Raw genomic sequence first — 17,595 nt, 5'->3', positions numbered from 1 at the left:
TCATAAGAAACTCGAATACTATAAATTGTTTCCATATTAGAAGAGTAATGTTCAGAAAAAGGGTAATCATAATCATGACAAGTTTTATAAATGTAATCATCACTACTTTTTATAGCATAAGTTTCATCACAATAATCATCATAAGCAGGAGGCATGCTATCATCATAATAAATTTTCTCATCAAAACTTGGAAGGCTAAAAATATCATCTTCCTTAAACATAGCCTCCCCAAGCTTGGGATAAACATTAATTGCAGAAAATATATTCTCAAACTTGTCATTCTCATCAAACATAGCATCCCCAAGCTTGGGCCTTTTCATATCATAAGCATAATCACTCTCATCATTAATAGTATGGATAGCACCAATAGTATAGCAATTATCATCATCACAAGGAGTAATAGGAGCAACATCATTTGGGAGAGATACCTTTCTACCTTTGCTTCTCTGTCTTTTTTTTTCTTCTTCACGTCATGTGTGGGTTTGACCCTCTTTTTGGAGCTCCTTATTAATTAGTTGGGTTGAATAGAAGGCTCCTCCTAGTTACCTGATTCATCATAGGAAATAATAGGAGGATATTGGGAAGTCTCTTCCCTTTCATTAGTATTCTCTTCATCTTCTATTTGTTTTCTTTTCTTTATGTAATTGGCAATATAGGGATTGTCAATGCAATTCACCGCACAATACATATAAATTTCCTCTAGATCAAAACCAAGAAGTTTATCACGGGCAAATACTGGAAGATAGTTAGTTATACGTTTCATTTCTTCATAGCCCATAACCAAACTAAGTTCATTATGATGTGCAAGGGAAATCAAGTCATCACAATTTTTGGAAACGATTAGATCCTGAAACAATTTGCATCGGATAGTTAAATGACCACGTTCATTGCAAAGTTCACAAGTACGGCTAAGAAAATTTAAATTTTCAGCACAAACATCTAGCCTTTCTTGCAACCATTTAGTTTCTAAGTACTTATGCCTCTTACAAAATCTATCTTCCCTTTTTGGTATGTATTTGCAAACTCTATGCACTCCACAAAAATCGACATGCTTATAAGAAATATTTTCATCATGACTAGTGCAATCATCATTAGTACTATGGATATTCAAAGAGTTCATACTAACAACATTGCAATCATGCTCATCATTCAAAGATTTAGTGCCAAACATTTTATAGACTTCTTCTTCTAGCACTTGAGCACAGTTTTCCTTCCCATCATTCTCACGAAAGATATTAAAAAGATGAAGCATTTGAGACAAACTCAATTCCATTTTTTTGTAGTTTTCTTTTATAGACTAAACTAGTGATAAAACAAGAAACAAAAAGATTCGATTGCAAGATCTAAAGATATACCTTCAAGCACTCACCTCCCCGGCAACGGCGCCAGAAAAGAGCTTGATGTCTACTACGCAACCTTCTTCTTGTAGACGTCGTTGGGCCTCCAAGTGTAGAGGTTTGTAGGACAGTAGAAAATTTCCCTCAAGTGGATGACCTAAGGTTTATCAATCCGTGGGAGGCGTAGGTTGAAGATGGTCTCTCTCAAGCAACCCTGCAACCAAATAACAAAGAGTCTCTTGTGTCCCCAACACACCCAATACAATGGTAAATTGTATAGGTGCACTAGTTCGGCGAAGAGATGGTGATACAAGTGCAATATGGATGGTAGATATAGGTTTTTGTAATCTGAAAATATAAAAACAGCAAGGTAACTAATGATAAAAGTGAGCGTAAACGGTATTGCAATGCTAGGAAACAAGGCCTAGGGTTCATACTTTAACTAGTGCAAGTTCTCTCAACAATAATAACATAATTAGATCATATAAATATCCCTCAACATGCAACAAAGAGTCACTCCAAAGTCACTAATAGTGGAGAACAAACGAAGAGATTATGGTAGGGTACGAAACCACCTTAAAGTTATCCTTTCTGATCGATCTATTCAAGAGTCCGTAGTACAATAACACGAAGCTATTCTTTCCGTTCGATCTATCATAGAGTTCGTACTAGAATAACACCTTAAGATACAAATCAACCAAAACCCTAATGTCACCAAGATACTCCAATGTCACCTCAAGTATTCGTGGGTATGATTATACGATATGCATCACACAATCTCAGATTCATCTATTCAACCAACACAAAGAACTTCAAAGAGTGCCCCATAGTTTCTACCGGAGAGTCAAGACGAAAACGTGTGCCAACCCCTATGCATAAGTTCACAATGTTACGGAACCCGCAAGTTGATCACCAAAACATACATCAAGTAGATCACGTGAATATCCCATTGTCACCACAGATAAGCACATGCAAGACATACATCAAGTGTTCTCAAATCCTTAAAGACTGAATACGATAAGATAACTTCAAAGGGAAAACTCAATCCATTACAAGAGAGTAGAGAGGGAGAAACATCATAAGATCCAACTATAATAACAAAGCTCGCGATACATGAAGATCGTGCCGAATCAAGAACACGAGAGAGAGAGATCAAACACATAGCTACTGGTACATACCCTCAGCCCCGAGGGTGAGCTACTCCCTCCTCGTCATGGAGATCGCCGGGATGATGAATATGGCCACCGGTGAGGGATCCCCCTCTGGCAGGGTGCCGGAATAGGGTCCCGATTGGTTTTTGGTGGCTACAGAGGCTTGCAGCGGCGGAACTCCCGATCTATTCTGCTCCCCGATGGTTTTAGGGTATATGGATATATATAGGCAAAAGAAGTCGGTCAGGGGAGCCGCGAGGGGCCCACGAGGGTGGAGGGCGCGCCCAATGGGTAGGGCGCGCCTCCCTGCCTCGTGGCTCCCTCGAAGCTTCCCTGACGTCTACTCCAATTCTCCTGGATTGCTTCCGTTCCAAAAATAACTCTCCCGGAGGTTTCATTCCGTTTGGACTCCGTTTGATATTCCTTTTCTTCGAAACACTAAAATAGGCAAGAAAACAACAATTTGGGCTGGGCCTCCGGTTAATAGGTTAGTCCCAAAAATAATATAAAAGTGTATAATAAAGCCCATAAACATCCAAAATAGATAATATAATAGCATGGAACAATCAAAAATTATAGATACGTTGGAGACGTATCAGCATCCCCAAGCTTAATTCCTACTTAGCATAATTTTCAATGTAATTCTCTTATTTGTGGTATGAATATTCAGATCCGAAAGATTCAAGATAAAAGTTTAATATTGACATAAAAATAATAATACTTCAAGCATACTAACAAAGCAATCATGCCTTCTCAAAATAACATGGCCAAAGAAAGTTATCCCTACAAAATCATATAGTCTGGCTATGCTCTATCTTCATCACACAAAATATTTAAATTATGCACAACCCCGATGACAAGCCAAGCAATTGTTTCATACTTTTGATGTTCTCAAACTTTTTCAATCTTCATGCAATACATGAGCGTGAGCCATGGACATAGCACTATAGGTGGAACGGAATGGTGGTTGTGGAGAAGACAAAAAGGAGAAGATAGTCTCACATCAACTAGGCGTATCAACGAGCTATGGAGATGCCCATCAATAGATATCAATGTGAGTGAGTAGGGATTGCCATGCAACGGATGCACTAGAGCTATAAGTGTATGAAAGCTTAAAAAGAAACTAAGTGGGTGTGCATCCAACTCGTTTGCTCACGAAGACCTAGGGCATTTTGAGGAAGCCCATCATTGGAATATGCAAGCCAAGTTCTATAATGAAAGATTCCCACTAGTATATGAAAGTGACAACATAGGAGATTCTCTATCATGAAGATCATGGTGCTACTTTGAAGCACAAGTGTGATAAAAGGATAGTAGCATTGCCCCTTCTCTCTTTTTCTCTTATTTTTTTATTTTTTTTTATTTTTTTGGGCTTTCTTCTTTTTTGGCCTTCTTCTTTTTTGGCCTCTTTTTTCTCTTTTTTTATTTTTCGTCCGGAGTTTCATCCCGATTTGTGGGGGAATCATAGTCTCCATCATCCTTTCCTCACTGGGACAATGCTCTAATAATGATGATCATCACACTTTTATTTACTTACAACTCAAGAATTACAACTCGATACTTAGAACAAAATATGACTCTATGTGAATGCCTCCGGCGGTGTACCAGGATATGCAATGAATCAAGAGTAACATGTATGAAAGAATTATGAACGGTGGCTTTGCCACAAATACGATGTCAACTACATGATCATGCAAAGCAATATGACAATGATGAAGCGTGTCATAATAAACAGAATGGTGGTAAGTTGCATGGCAATATATCTCGGAATGGCTATGGAAATGCCATGATAGGTAGGTATGGTGGCTGTTTTGAGGAAGGTATATGGTGGGCGTATGATACCGGCGAAAGGTGCTCGGTATTAGAGAGGTTAGCAATGGTGGAAGGAAGAGAGTGCGTATAATCCATGGACTCAACATTAGTCATAAAGAACTCATATACTTATTGCAAAAATCTACAAGTTATCGAAACAAAGTATTACGCGTATGCTCCTAGATGATATATTGGTAGGAAAATACCATCTCTCATCCCCGACCGCCACTCATAAGGAAGACAATCAATAAATAAATCATGCTCCGACTTCATCACATAACGGTTCACCATACGTGCATGCTATGGGAATCACAAACTTTAACACAAGTATTTCTCAAATTCACAACTACTCAACTAGCATGACTCTAATATCACGATCTTCATATCTCAAAACAATTATCAAGTATCAAACTTCTCATAGTATTCAATGCACTTTATATGATAGTTTTTAGTATATCCCTCTTCGATGCCCATCATATTAGGACTAAATTCATAACCAAAGAAAATTACCATGCTGTTTAGGACTCTCAAAATAATATAAGTGAAGCACGAGAGTTCATCTATTTCTTAAAAATAAAACCACCGCCGTGCTCTAAAAAGATGTAAGTGAAGCACTAGAGCAAACGATAAACTACTCCGAAAAATATAAGTGAAGATCAATGAGTACTCGAATAATTATGCAACTATGTGAAGACTCTCTCTCATTTAAGAATTTCAGATCTTGATATTTTATTCATACATCAAGCAAAACAAAAGAAAATAAAATGACACTCCAAGAAAAACACATATCATGTGGTGAATAAAAATATAGCTCCAAGTAAAGTTACCGATGAACGAAGACGAAAGAGGGGATGCCTTCCGGGGCATCCCCAAGCTTAGGCTCTTGGTTGTCCTTGAATATTACCACGGGGTGCCTTGGGCATCCCCAAGCTTAGGCTCTTGCCACTCCTTATTCCATAGTCCATCGAATCTTTACCCAAAACTTGAAAACTTCACAACACAAAACTTAACAGAAAATCTCGTGAGCTCCGTTAGCGAAAGAAAACAAAACACCACTTCAAGGTACTGTAATGAACTCATTCTTTATTTGTATTGGTGTTAAATATACTGTATTCCAACTTCTCTATGGTTTATAAACTATTTTACTAGCCATAGATTCATCAAAATAAGCAAACAACACACGAAAACAGAATCTGTCAAAAACAGAACAGTCAGTAGTAATCTGTAACAAACGCAAACTTCTGGAACTCAAACAATTCTACCAAAATAGGAAGACCTAGAAAATTTGTTTGTTGATCATCTTCAATTGGAATCAGTATTTTATCATGTTCTGGTGATTTTAAATAATTGTTTTCGTGAACAGAAAGTTTCTGGAATTTTCAGCAAGATCAAATAACTATCATCCAAGAAGATCCTATAGGTCTTACCTGGCACAAACACTAATTAAAACATAAACCCACATCTAACAAGAGGCTAGATATATTATTTATTCCTAAAAATAACCAAAAAGGAAGAAACTAAAATAAAGTTGGGTTGCCTCCCAACAAGCGCTAACGTTTAACGCCCCTAGCTAGGCATGATGATTTCAATGATGCTCACCTAAAAGATAAGAATTGAAACATAAAGAGAGCATCATGAAACACATGGCAAGCACATTTAAGTCTAACCCACTTCCTATGCATAGGGATTTTGTGAGAAAACAACTTATGGGAACAATAATCAACTAGCATAGGAAGGCAAAACAAGCATAACTTCAAAACTTTAAGCACATAGAGAGGAAACTTGATATTATTGCAATTCCTACAAGCATATGTTCCTCCCTCATAATAATTTTCAGTAGCATCATGAATGAATTTTACAATATAACCAGCACCTAAAGCATTCTTTTCATGATCTACTTGCATAGAAAATTTAGTACTCTCCACATAAGCAAAATTCTTCTCATTCAGAATAGTGGGAGTATCATAAGAAACTCGAATACTATAAATTGTTTGCATATTAAAAGAGTAATGTTCAGAAAAAGGGTAATAATAATCATGACAAGTTTTATAAATGTAATCATCACTACTTTTTATAGTATAAGTTTCATCACAATAATCATCATAAGCAGGAGGCAAGCTATCATCATAATAAATTTTCTCATCAAAACTTGGGAGGCTTAAAATATCATCTTCCTTAAACATAGCCTCCCAAAGCTTGGGATAAATATTAATTGCAGCAAATATATTCTCAAACTTGTCATTCTCATCAAACATAGCATCCCCAAGCTTGGGCCTTTTCATATCATAAGCATAATCACTCTCATCATTAATATTATGGATAGCACCAATAGTATAGCAATTATCATCATCACAAGGAGTAATAGGAGCAACATCATTTGGGAGAGATACCTTTCTACCTTTGCTTCTCCGTCTTTGATTTTTCTTCTTCACGTCATGTGTGGGTTTGACCCTCTTTTGGAGCTCCTTATTAATTAGATGGGTTGAATAGAAGGCTCCTCCTCTTTACCTGATTTATCATAGGAAATAATAGGAGGATATTGGGAAGTCTCTTCCCTTTCATTAGTATTCTCTTCATCTTCTATTTGTTTTCTTTTCTTTATGTAATTGGAAATATAGGTATTTTCAATGCAATTCACCGCACAATACATATAAATTTCCTCTAGATCAAAACCAAGAAGTTTATCACGGGCAAATACTGGAAGATAGTTAGTTATACGTTTCATTTCTTCATAATCCATAACCAAACTAAGTTCATTATGATGTGCAAGGGAAATCAAGTCATCACAATTTTTGGAAACGATTAGATCATGAAACAATTTGCATCGGATAGTTAAATGACCACGTTCATTGCAAAGTTCACAAATACGGCTAGGAAAATTTAAATTTTCAGCACAAACATCTAGCCTTTCTTGCAACCATTTAGTTTCTAAGTACTTATGCCTCTTACAAAATCTATCCTCCCTTTTTGGTATGTATTTGCAAACTCTATGCACTCCAAAAAAATCGACATGCTTATAAGAGATATTTTCATCATGACTAGTGCAATCATCATTAGTACTATGGATATTCAAAGAGTTCATACTAACAACATTGCAATCATGCTCATCATTCAAAGATTTAGTGCCAAACATTTTATAGACTTCTTCTTCTAGCACTTGAGCACATTTTTGCTTCCCATCATTCTCACAAAAGATATTAAAAAGATGGAGCCTATGAGACAAACTCAATTCCATTTTTTTGTAGTTTTCTTTTATAGACTAAACTAGTGATAAAACAAGAAACAAAAAGATTCGATTGCAAGATCTAAAGATATACCTTCAAGCACTCACCTCCCCGGCAACGGCGCCAGAAAAGAGCTTGATCTCTACAACGCAACCTTCTTCTTGTAGACGTTATTGGGCCTCCAAGTGCAGGGTTTATAGGACAGTAGCAAATTTCCCTCAAGTGGATGACCTAAGGTTTATCAATCCGTGGGAGGCGTAGGTTGAAGATGGTCTCTCTCAAGCAACCCTGCAACCAAATAACAAAGAGTCTCTTGTGTCCCCAACACACCCAATACAATGGTAAATTGTATAGGTGCACTAGTTCGGCGAAGAGATGGTGATACTAGTGCAATATGGATGGTAGATATAGGTTTTTGTAATCTGAAAATATAAAAACAGCAAGGTAACTAATGATAAAAGTGAGCGTAAACGGTATTGCAATGCTAGGAAACAAGGCCTAGGGTTCATACTTTCACTAGTGCAAGTTCTCTCAACAATAATAACATAATTGGATCATATAAATATCCGTCAACATGCAACAAAGAGTCACTCCAAAGTCACTAATAGTGGAGAACAAACGAAGAGATTATGGTAGGGTACGAAACCACCTCGAAGTTATCCTTTCTGATCGATCTATTCAAGAGTCCGTAGTAAAATAACACGAAGCTATTCTTTCCGTTCGATCTATCATAGAGTTCGTACTAGAATAACACCTTAAGATACAAATCAACCAAAACCCTAATGTCACCTAGATACTCCAATGTCACCTCAAGTATCCGTGGGTATGATTATACGATATGCATCACACAATCTCAGATTCATCTATTCAACCAACACAAAGAACTTCAAAGAGTGCCCCAAAGTTTCTACCGGAGAGTCAAGACGAAAACGTGTGCCAACCCCTATGCATGAGTTCACAATATTACGGAACCCGCAAGTTGATCACCAAAACATACATCAAGTAGATCACGTGAATATCCCATTGTCACCACAGATAAGCACATGCAAGACATACATCAAGTGTTCTCAAATCCTTAAAGACTGAATACGATAAGATAACTTTAAAGGGAAAACTCAATCCATTACAAGAGAGTAGAGAGGGAGAAACATCATAAGATCCAACTATAATAACAAAGCTCGCGATACATGAAGATCATGCCGAATCAAGAACACGAGAGAGAGAGATCAAACACATAGCTACTGGTACATACCTTCAGCCCCGAGGGTGAGCTACTCCCTCCTCGTCATGGAGATCGCCGGGATGATGAATATGGCCACCGGTGAGGGATCCTCCTCCGGCAGGGTGCCGGAATAGGGTCCCGATTGGTTTTTGGTGGCTACAGAGGCTTGCATCGGCGGAACTCCCGATCTATTCTGCTCCCCGATGGTTTTAGGGTATATGGATATATATAGGCAAAAGAAGTCGGTCAGGGGAGCCGCGAGGGGCCCACGAGGGTGGAGGGCGCGCCCAATGGGTAGGGCGCGCCTCCCTGCCTCGTGGCTCCCTCGAAGCTTCCCTGACGTCTACTCCAAGTCTCCTGGATTGCTTCCGTTCCAAAAATAACTCTCCCGGAGGTTTCATTCCGTTTGGACTCCGTTTGATATTCCTTTTCTTCGAAACACTGAAATAGGCAAGAAAACAACAATTTGGGCTGGGCCTCCGGTTAATAGGTTAGTCCCAAAAATAATATAAAACTGTATAATAAAGCCCATAAACATCCAAAACAGATAATATAATAGCATGGAACAATCAAAAATTATAGATACGTTGGAGACGTATCAGCATCCCCAAGCTTAATTCCTACTTAGCATAATTTTCAATGTAATTCTCTTATTTGTGGTATGAATATTCAGATCCGAAAGATTCAAGATAAAAGTTTAATATTGACATAAAAATAATAATACTTCAAGCATACTAACAAAGCAATCATGCCTTCTCAAAATAACATGGCCAAAGAAAGTTATCCCTACAAAATCATATAGTCTGGCTATGCTCTATCTTCATCACACAAAATATTTAAATCATGCACAACCCCGATGACAAGCCAAGCAATTGTTTCATACTTTTGACGTTCTCAAACTTTTTCAATCTTCACGCAATACATGAGCGTGAGCCATGGACATAGCACTATAGGTGGAACGGAATGGTGGTTGTGGAGAAGACAAAAAGGAGAAGATAGTCTCACATCAACTAGGCGTATCAACGGGCTATGGAGATGCCCATCAATAGATATCAATGTGAGTGAGTAGGTATTGCCATGCAACGGATGCACTAGAGCTATAAGTGTATGAATGATCAAAAAGAAACTAAGTGGGTGTGCATCCAACTCGCTTGCTCATGAAGACCTAGGGCATTTTGAGGAAGCCCATCATTGGAATATGCAAGCCAAGTTCTATAATGAAATATTCCCACTAGTATATGAAAGTGACAACATAGGAGATTCTCTATCATGAAGATCATGGTGCTACTTTGAAGCACAAGTGTGGTAAAAGGATAGTAGCATTGCCCCTTCTCTCTTTTTCTCTCATTTTTTTGTTTTTTGGGCCTTCTCCTTTTTTTGGCCTCTTTTTTCTCTTTTTTTATTTTTCGTCCGGAGTTTCATCCCGACTTGTGGGGGAATCATAGTCTCCATCATCCTTTCCTCACTGGGACAATGCTCTAATAATGATGATCATCACACTTTTATTTACTTACAACTCAAGAATTACAACTCGATACTTAGAACAAAATATGACTCTATGTGAATGCCTCCGGCGGTGTACCGGGATATGCAATGAATCAAGAGTGACATGTACAAAACAATTATGAACGGTGGCTTTGCGACAAATTTGATGTCAACTACATGATCATGCAAAGCAATATGACAATGATGAAGCGTGTCATAATAAACGGAACGGTGGTAAGTTGCATTGCAATATATCTCGGAATGGCTATGGAAATGCCATGATAGGTAGGTATGGTGGCTGTTTTGAGGAAGGTATATGGTGGGCATATGATACCGGCGAAAGGTGCGTGGTATTAGAGAGGCTAGCAATGGTGGAAGGAAGAGAGTGCGTATAATCCATGGACTCAACATTAGTTATAAAGAACTCATATACTTATTGCAAAAATCTACAAGTTATCGAAACAAAGTATTACGCGTATGCTCCTAGGGGATAGATTGGTAGGAAAAGACCATCGCTCGTCCCCGACCGCCACTCATAAGGAAGACAATCAATAAATAAATCATGCTCTGACTTCATCACATAACGGTTCACCATACGTGCATGCTACGGGAATCACAAACTTTAACACAAGTATTTCTCAAATTCACAACTACTCAACTAGCATGACTCTAATATCACGATCTTCATATCTCAAAACAATTATCCAGTATCAAACTTCTCATAGTATTCAATGCACTTTATATGATAGTTTTTAGTATATCCCTCTTGGATGCCCATCATATTAGGACTAAATTCATAACCAAAGCAAATTACCATGCTGTTTAGGACTCTCAAAATAATATAAGTGAAGCACGGGAGTTCATCTATTTCTTCAAAATAAAACCACCGCCGTGCTCTAAAAAGATGTAAGTGAAGCACTAGAGCAAACGACAAACTACTCCGAAAAATATAAGTGAAGATCAATGAGTAGTCGAATAATTATGCAACTATGTGAATACTCTCTCTCATTTAAGAATTTCAGATCTTGGTATTTTATTCATACAGCAAGCAAAACAAAAGAAAATAAAATGACGCTCCAAGTAAAACACATATCATGTGGTGAATAAAAATATAGCTCCAAGTAAAGTTACCGATGAACGAAGACGAAAGAGGGGATGCCTTCCGGGGCATCCCCAAGCTTAGGCTCTTGGTTGTCCTTGAATATTACCTCGGGGTGCCTTGGGCATCCCCAAGCTTAGGCTCTTTCCACTCCTTATTCCATAGTCCATCGAATCTTTACCCAAACTTGAAAACTTCACAACACAAAACTTAACAGAAAATCTCGTGAGCTCCGTTAGCGAAAGAAAACAAAACACCACTTCAAGGTACTGTAATGAACTCATTATTTATTTGTATTGGTGTTAAATCTACTGTATTCCAACTTCTCTATGGTTTATAAACTATTTTACTAGCCATAGATTCATCAAAATAAGCAAACAACACACGAAAAACAGAATCTGTCAAAAACAGAACAGTCAGTAGTAATCTGTAACTAACGCAAACTTCTGGAACTCAAACAATTCTACAAAAATAGGACGACCTAGAAAATTTGCTTATTGATCATCTGCAATTGGAATCAGTATTTTATCACGTTCTGGTGATTTTAAACAATTGTTTTCGTGAACAGATAGTTTCTGGAATTTTCAGCAAGATCAAATAACTATCATCCAAGAAGATCCTATAGGTCTTACCTGGCGCAAACAGTAATTAAAACATAAAACCACATCTAACCAGAGGCTAGATAGATTATTTATTCCTAAACATAACCAAAAAGGAAGAAACTAAAATAAAGTTGGGTTGCCTCCCAGCAAGCGCTAACGTTTAACGCCCCTAGCTAGGCATGATGATTTCAATGATGCTCACCTAAAAGATAAGAATTGAAACATAAAGAGAGCATCATGAAACTCAAGGCAAGCACATTTAAGTCTAACCCACTTCCTATGCATAGGGATTTTGTGAGCAAACAACTTATGGGAACAATAATCAACTAGCATAGGAAGGCAAAACAAGCATAACTTCAAAACTTTAAGCACATAGAGAGGAAACTTGATATTATTGCAATTCCTACAAGCATATGTTCCTCCCTCATAATAATTTTCAGTAGCATCATGAATGAATTCAACAATATAACCAGCACCTAAAGCATTCTTTTCATGATCTACTTGCATAGAAAATTTACTACTCTCCACATAAGCAAAATTCTTCTCATTCGGAATAGTGGGAGTATCATAAGAAACTCGAATACTATAAATAGTTTCCATATTAAAAGAGTAATGTTCAGAAAAAGGGTAATCATAATCATGACAAGTTTTATAAATGTAATCATCACTATTTTTTATAGTATAAGTTTCATCACAATAATCATCATAAGCAGGAGGCATGCTATAATCATAATAAATTTTCTCATCAAAACTTGGGAGGCTAAAAATATCATCTTACATAAACATAGCCTCCCCAAGCTTGGGATAAACATTAATTGCAGAAAATATATTCTCAAACTTGTCATTCTCATCAAACATAGCATCCCCAAGCTTGGGCCTTTTCATATCATAAGCATAATCACTCTCATCATTAATATTATGGATAGCACCAATAGTATAGCAATTATCATCATCACAAGGAGTAATAGGAGCAACATCATTTGGGAGAGATACCTTTCTACCTTTGCTTCTCCGTCTTTGATTTTTCTTCTTCACGTCATGTGTGGGTTTGACCCTCTTTTTGGAGCTCCTTATTAATAAGATGGGTTGAATAGAAGGCTCCTCCTCTTTACCTGATTCATCATAGAAAATAATAGGAGGATATTGGGAAGTCTCTTCCCTTTCAGTAGTATTCTCTTCATCTTCTATTTGTTTTCTTTTCTTTATGTAATTGGAAATACAGGGATTTTCAATGCAATTCACTGCACAATACATACAAATTTCCTCTAGATCAAAATCAAGAAGTTTATCACGGGCAAATACTGGAAGATAGTTAGTTATACGTTCCATTTCTTCATAACCCACATACAAACTAAGTTCATTATGATGTGCAAGGGAAATCAAGTCATCACAATTTTTGGAAACAATTAGGTCATGAAACAATTTGCATCGGATAGTTAAATGACCACGTTCATTGCAAAGTTCAGAAATACGGCTAAGAAAAATTAAATTTTTAGCACAAACATCTAGCCTTTCTTGCAACCATTTAGTTTGTAAGTACTTATGCCTCTTACAAAATCTATCTTCCCTTTTTGGTATGTATTTGCAAACTCTATGCACTCCACAAAAAGCAACATGCTTATAAGAGATATTTTCATCATGACTAGTGCAATCATCATTAGTACTATGGATATTCAAAGAGTTCATACTAACAACATTGCAATCATGTTCATCATTCAAAGATTTACTGCCAAACATTTTATAGACTTCTTCTTCTAGCACTTGAGCACATTTTTCCTTCCCATCATTCTCACGAAAGATATTAAAAAGATGAAGCGTATGAGACAAACCCAATTCCATTTTTTTGTAGTTTTCTTTTATAGACTAAACTAGTGATAAAACAAGAAACAAAAAGATTCGATTGCAAGATCTAAAGATATACCTTCAAGCACTCACCTCCCCGGCGCCAGAAAAGAGCTTGATGTCTACTACGCAACCTTCTTCTTGTAGACGTCGTTGGGCCTCCAAGTGCAGAGGTTTGTAGGACAGTAGCAAATTTCCCTCAAGTCGATGACCTAAGGTTTATCAATCCGTGGGAGGCGTAGGTTGAAGATGGTCTCTCTCAAGCAACCCTGCAACCAAATAACAAAGAGTCTCTTGTGTCCCCAACACACCCAATACAATGGTAAATTGTATAGGTGCACTAGTTCGGCGAAGAGATGGTGATACAAGTGCAATATGGATGGTAGATATAGGTTTTTGTAATCTGATATAAAAACAGCAAGGTAACTAATGATAAAAGTGAGCGTAAACGGTATTGCAATGCTAGGAAACAAGGCCTAGGGTTCATACTTTCACTAGTGCAAGTTCTCTCAACAATAATAACATAATTGGATCATATAAATATCCGTCAACATGCAACAAAGAGTCACTCCAAAGTCACTAATAGTGGAGAACAAACGAAGAGATTATGGTAGGGTACGAAACCACCTCAAAGTTATCCTTTCTGATCGATATATTCAAGAGTCCGTAGTAAAATAACACGAAGCTATTCTTTCCGTTCGATTTATCATAGAGTTCGTACTAGAATAACACCTTAAGATACAAATCAACCAAAACCCTAATGTCACCTAGATAGTCCAATGTCACCTCAAGTATCCGTGGGTATGATTATATGATATGCATCACACAATCTCAGATTCATCTATTCGACCAACACAAAGAACTTCAAAGAGTGCCCCAAAGTTTCTACCGGAGAGTCAAGACGAAAACGTGTGCCGACCCCTATGCATAAGTTCACAATGTTACGGAACCCGCAAGTTGATCACCAAAACATACATAAAGTAGATCACGTGAATATCCCATTGTCACCACAGATAAGCACATGCAAGACATACATCAAGTGTTCTCAAATCCATAAAGACTCAATCCGATAAGATAACTTCAAAGGGAAAACTCAATCCATTACAAGAGAGTAGAGAGGGAGAAACATCATAAGATCCAACTATAATAGCAAAGCTCGCGATACATCAAGATCGTGCCGAATCAAGAACACGAGAGAGAGAGAGAGAGAGATCAAACACATAGCTACTGGTACATACCCTCAGCCCCGAGGGTAAACTACTCCCTCCTCATCATGGAGATCGCCGGGATGATGAATATGGCCACCGGTGAGGGATCCGCCCTTCGGCAGGGTGCCGGAACAGGGTCTGGATTGGTTTTGCGTGGCTATAGAGGCTTGCGGCGGCGGAACTCCCAATCTATTCTGCTCCCCGATGGTTTTAGGGTATATGGATATATATAGGTGAAAGCAGTCGGTCAGGGGAGCCACGAGGGGCCCACGAGGGTGGAGGGCGCGCCCAGGGGGGTAGGGCGCGCCTCCCTGCCACGTGGCTCCCTCGAAGCTTCCCTGACGTCTACTCCAAGTCTCCTGGATTGCTTCCGTTCCAAAAATAACTCTCCCAAAGGTTTCATTCCGTTTGGACTCCGTTTGATATTCCTTTTCTTCGAAACACTGAAATAGGCAAGAAAACAACAATTTGGGCTGGGCCTCCTGTTAATAGGTTAGTCCCAAAAATAATATAAAAGTGTATAATAAAGCCCATAAACATCCAAAACAGATAATATAATAGCATGGAACAATAAAAAATTATAGATACGTTGGAGACGTATCACTCAATGCCCGACCTCAGCAGAAGAAAGAGAAAAGATGAGTGTCATCCCCTATGCCTCAGCCATAGGCTCTATTATGTATGCCATGCTGTGTACCAGACCTGATGTGAACCTTGCCATAAGTTTGGTAGGGAGGTACCAAAGTGATCCCGGTATGGAACACTGGACATCGGTCAAGAATATCCTGAAGTACCTGACAAGGACTAAGGATATGTTGTGATGTGATGGACAAGACCCAATCCTAAGCATAGGACAAGATCGTGTAGTTCGTTTGCTAGAGCTTTTCTAATGTCAAGTATCATTTCCTTAGACCATGAGAATGCGAAACTCCCGGATGCCGTAGGAATGCTTTGGGTATATCAAACGTCGCAACGTAACTGGGTGACTATAAAGGTGCACTATAGGTATCTCCGAAAGTGTATGTTGGGTTGGCACGAATCGAGACTGGGATTTGTCACTCCGTATGACGGAGAGGTATCTCTGGGCCCACTCGGTAATGCATCATCATAATGAGCTCAATGTGACTAAGGAGTTAGTCACGGGATCATGTGTTACGGAACGAGTAAAGAGACTTGCCGGTAACAAGATTGAAAGAGGTATGGGGATACCGACGATCGAATCTCGGGCAAGTAATATACCGATGGACAAAGGGAATTGTATACGGGATTGATTGAATCCCCGGCATCGTGGTTCATCCGATGAGATCATTGTGGAACATGTGGGAGCCAATATGGGTATCCAGATCCTGCTATTGGTTATTGGCCGGAGAGGTGTCTCGGTCATGTCTGCATGGTTCCCGAACCCGTAGGGTCTACACACTTAAGGTTCGGTGACGCTAGAGTTGTAATGGGAAATTGTATGTGGTTACCGAAGGTTGTTAGGAGTCCCGGATGAGATCCCGAACGTCATGAGGAGTTTTGGAATGGTCCGGAGGTGAAGATCGATATATTGGACGAAGCGTATTGGAGTCCGGAATTATTCCGGGGGTGACGGGTGACGACCAACGTGATTGAAAGGGGTTTCAGTGGCCCCGACAAGTGTTGCAGGGCCTCATGGGCCAAGGGGAGGGGCAAACCAGCCCACTAAGGGGCTGTGCGCCCCCACACCCTTTCCCATGTTGCTTGGGGAGGTGGGGATCCTCCACCAGACTTAGGAGGCAAGCCTCCACCTGGCTTGGCTTGGGGGCAAGTCTCCCTAGGGTTTCCCTAGGAAGATCCAATCTGCCTTGGCCACCGCCCCTAGGGGAAACCCTAGGGCACCTCCTCCTTCCCCCTCCCCCCTATATATAGTGTGGGAGAGAGAGGGCAGCCGTACCTCTTCCCCTGGTGGAGCCCTCTCCCCTTCCACACCTCCTTTTCCTCTGTAGTGCTTGGCGAAGCCCTGCTGGAGAACCACGAGCTCCACCACCACGCCGTCGTGCTGCCGGAGTTCTCCCTCAAATTCTCCTCTCCCCTTGCTGGATCAAGAAGGAGGAGACGTCCCCATGCTGTACGTGTGTTGAACGCGGAGGCGCCGCACGTTCGGCGCTTGCATCAGATCATCCGCGATTTGAATCGCCGCGAGTATGACTCCATCAATCGCGTTCTTGTAACGCTTCCGCTTAGCGATCTTCAAGGGTATGAAGATGCACTCCCTCTCTCTCGTTGCTAGCATCTCCTAGATTGATCTTGGTGACACGTATGAATTATTTTGAATTATTACTATGTTACCCAACAGTCATGACTACTCCAAAATTTCCTCCTAATAGAACTACTAAGTTAATTTATGTTCCTAAAAATAAGGGTGGATCTTCTAGTAAAGAAAAGGAGGATCTTAAGATGATAATTATTTGCCCTAGTTTTATCAATATTATTAAGGAACCTATTCTTAAACGAATTTCTTGATTATCTACCTAGGAAAGTGATCATCAACAACTTGAATGAAATCCCTAGGAGTATGAGATGAGCATGGATGATCTCCCTCACTTTTATTACAATACCTAGATCTATGCAATATTCCTAGGTAGGGGCGTA

The sequence above is a fragment of the Aegilops tauschii genome, chromosome 7 (assembly GCF_002575655.3).
Source record: "Aegilops tauschii subsp. strangulata cultivar AL8/78 chromosome 7, Aet v6.0, whole genome shotgun sequence".
Classification (NCBI taxonomy): domain Eukaryota; kingdom Viridiplantae; phylum Streptophyta; class Magnoliopsida; order Poales; family Poaceae; genus Aegilops; species Aegilops tauschii.
This window is presented reverse-complemented; position numbering follows the sequence as displayed.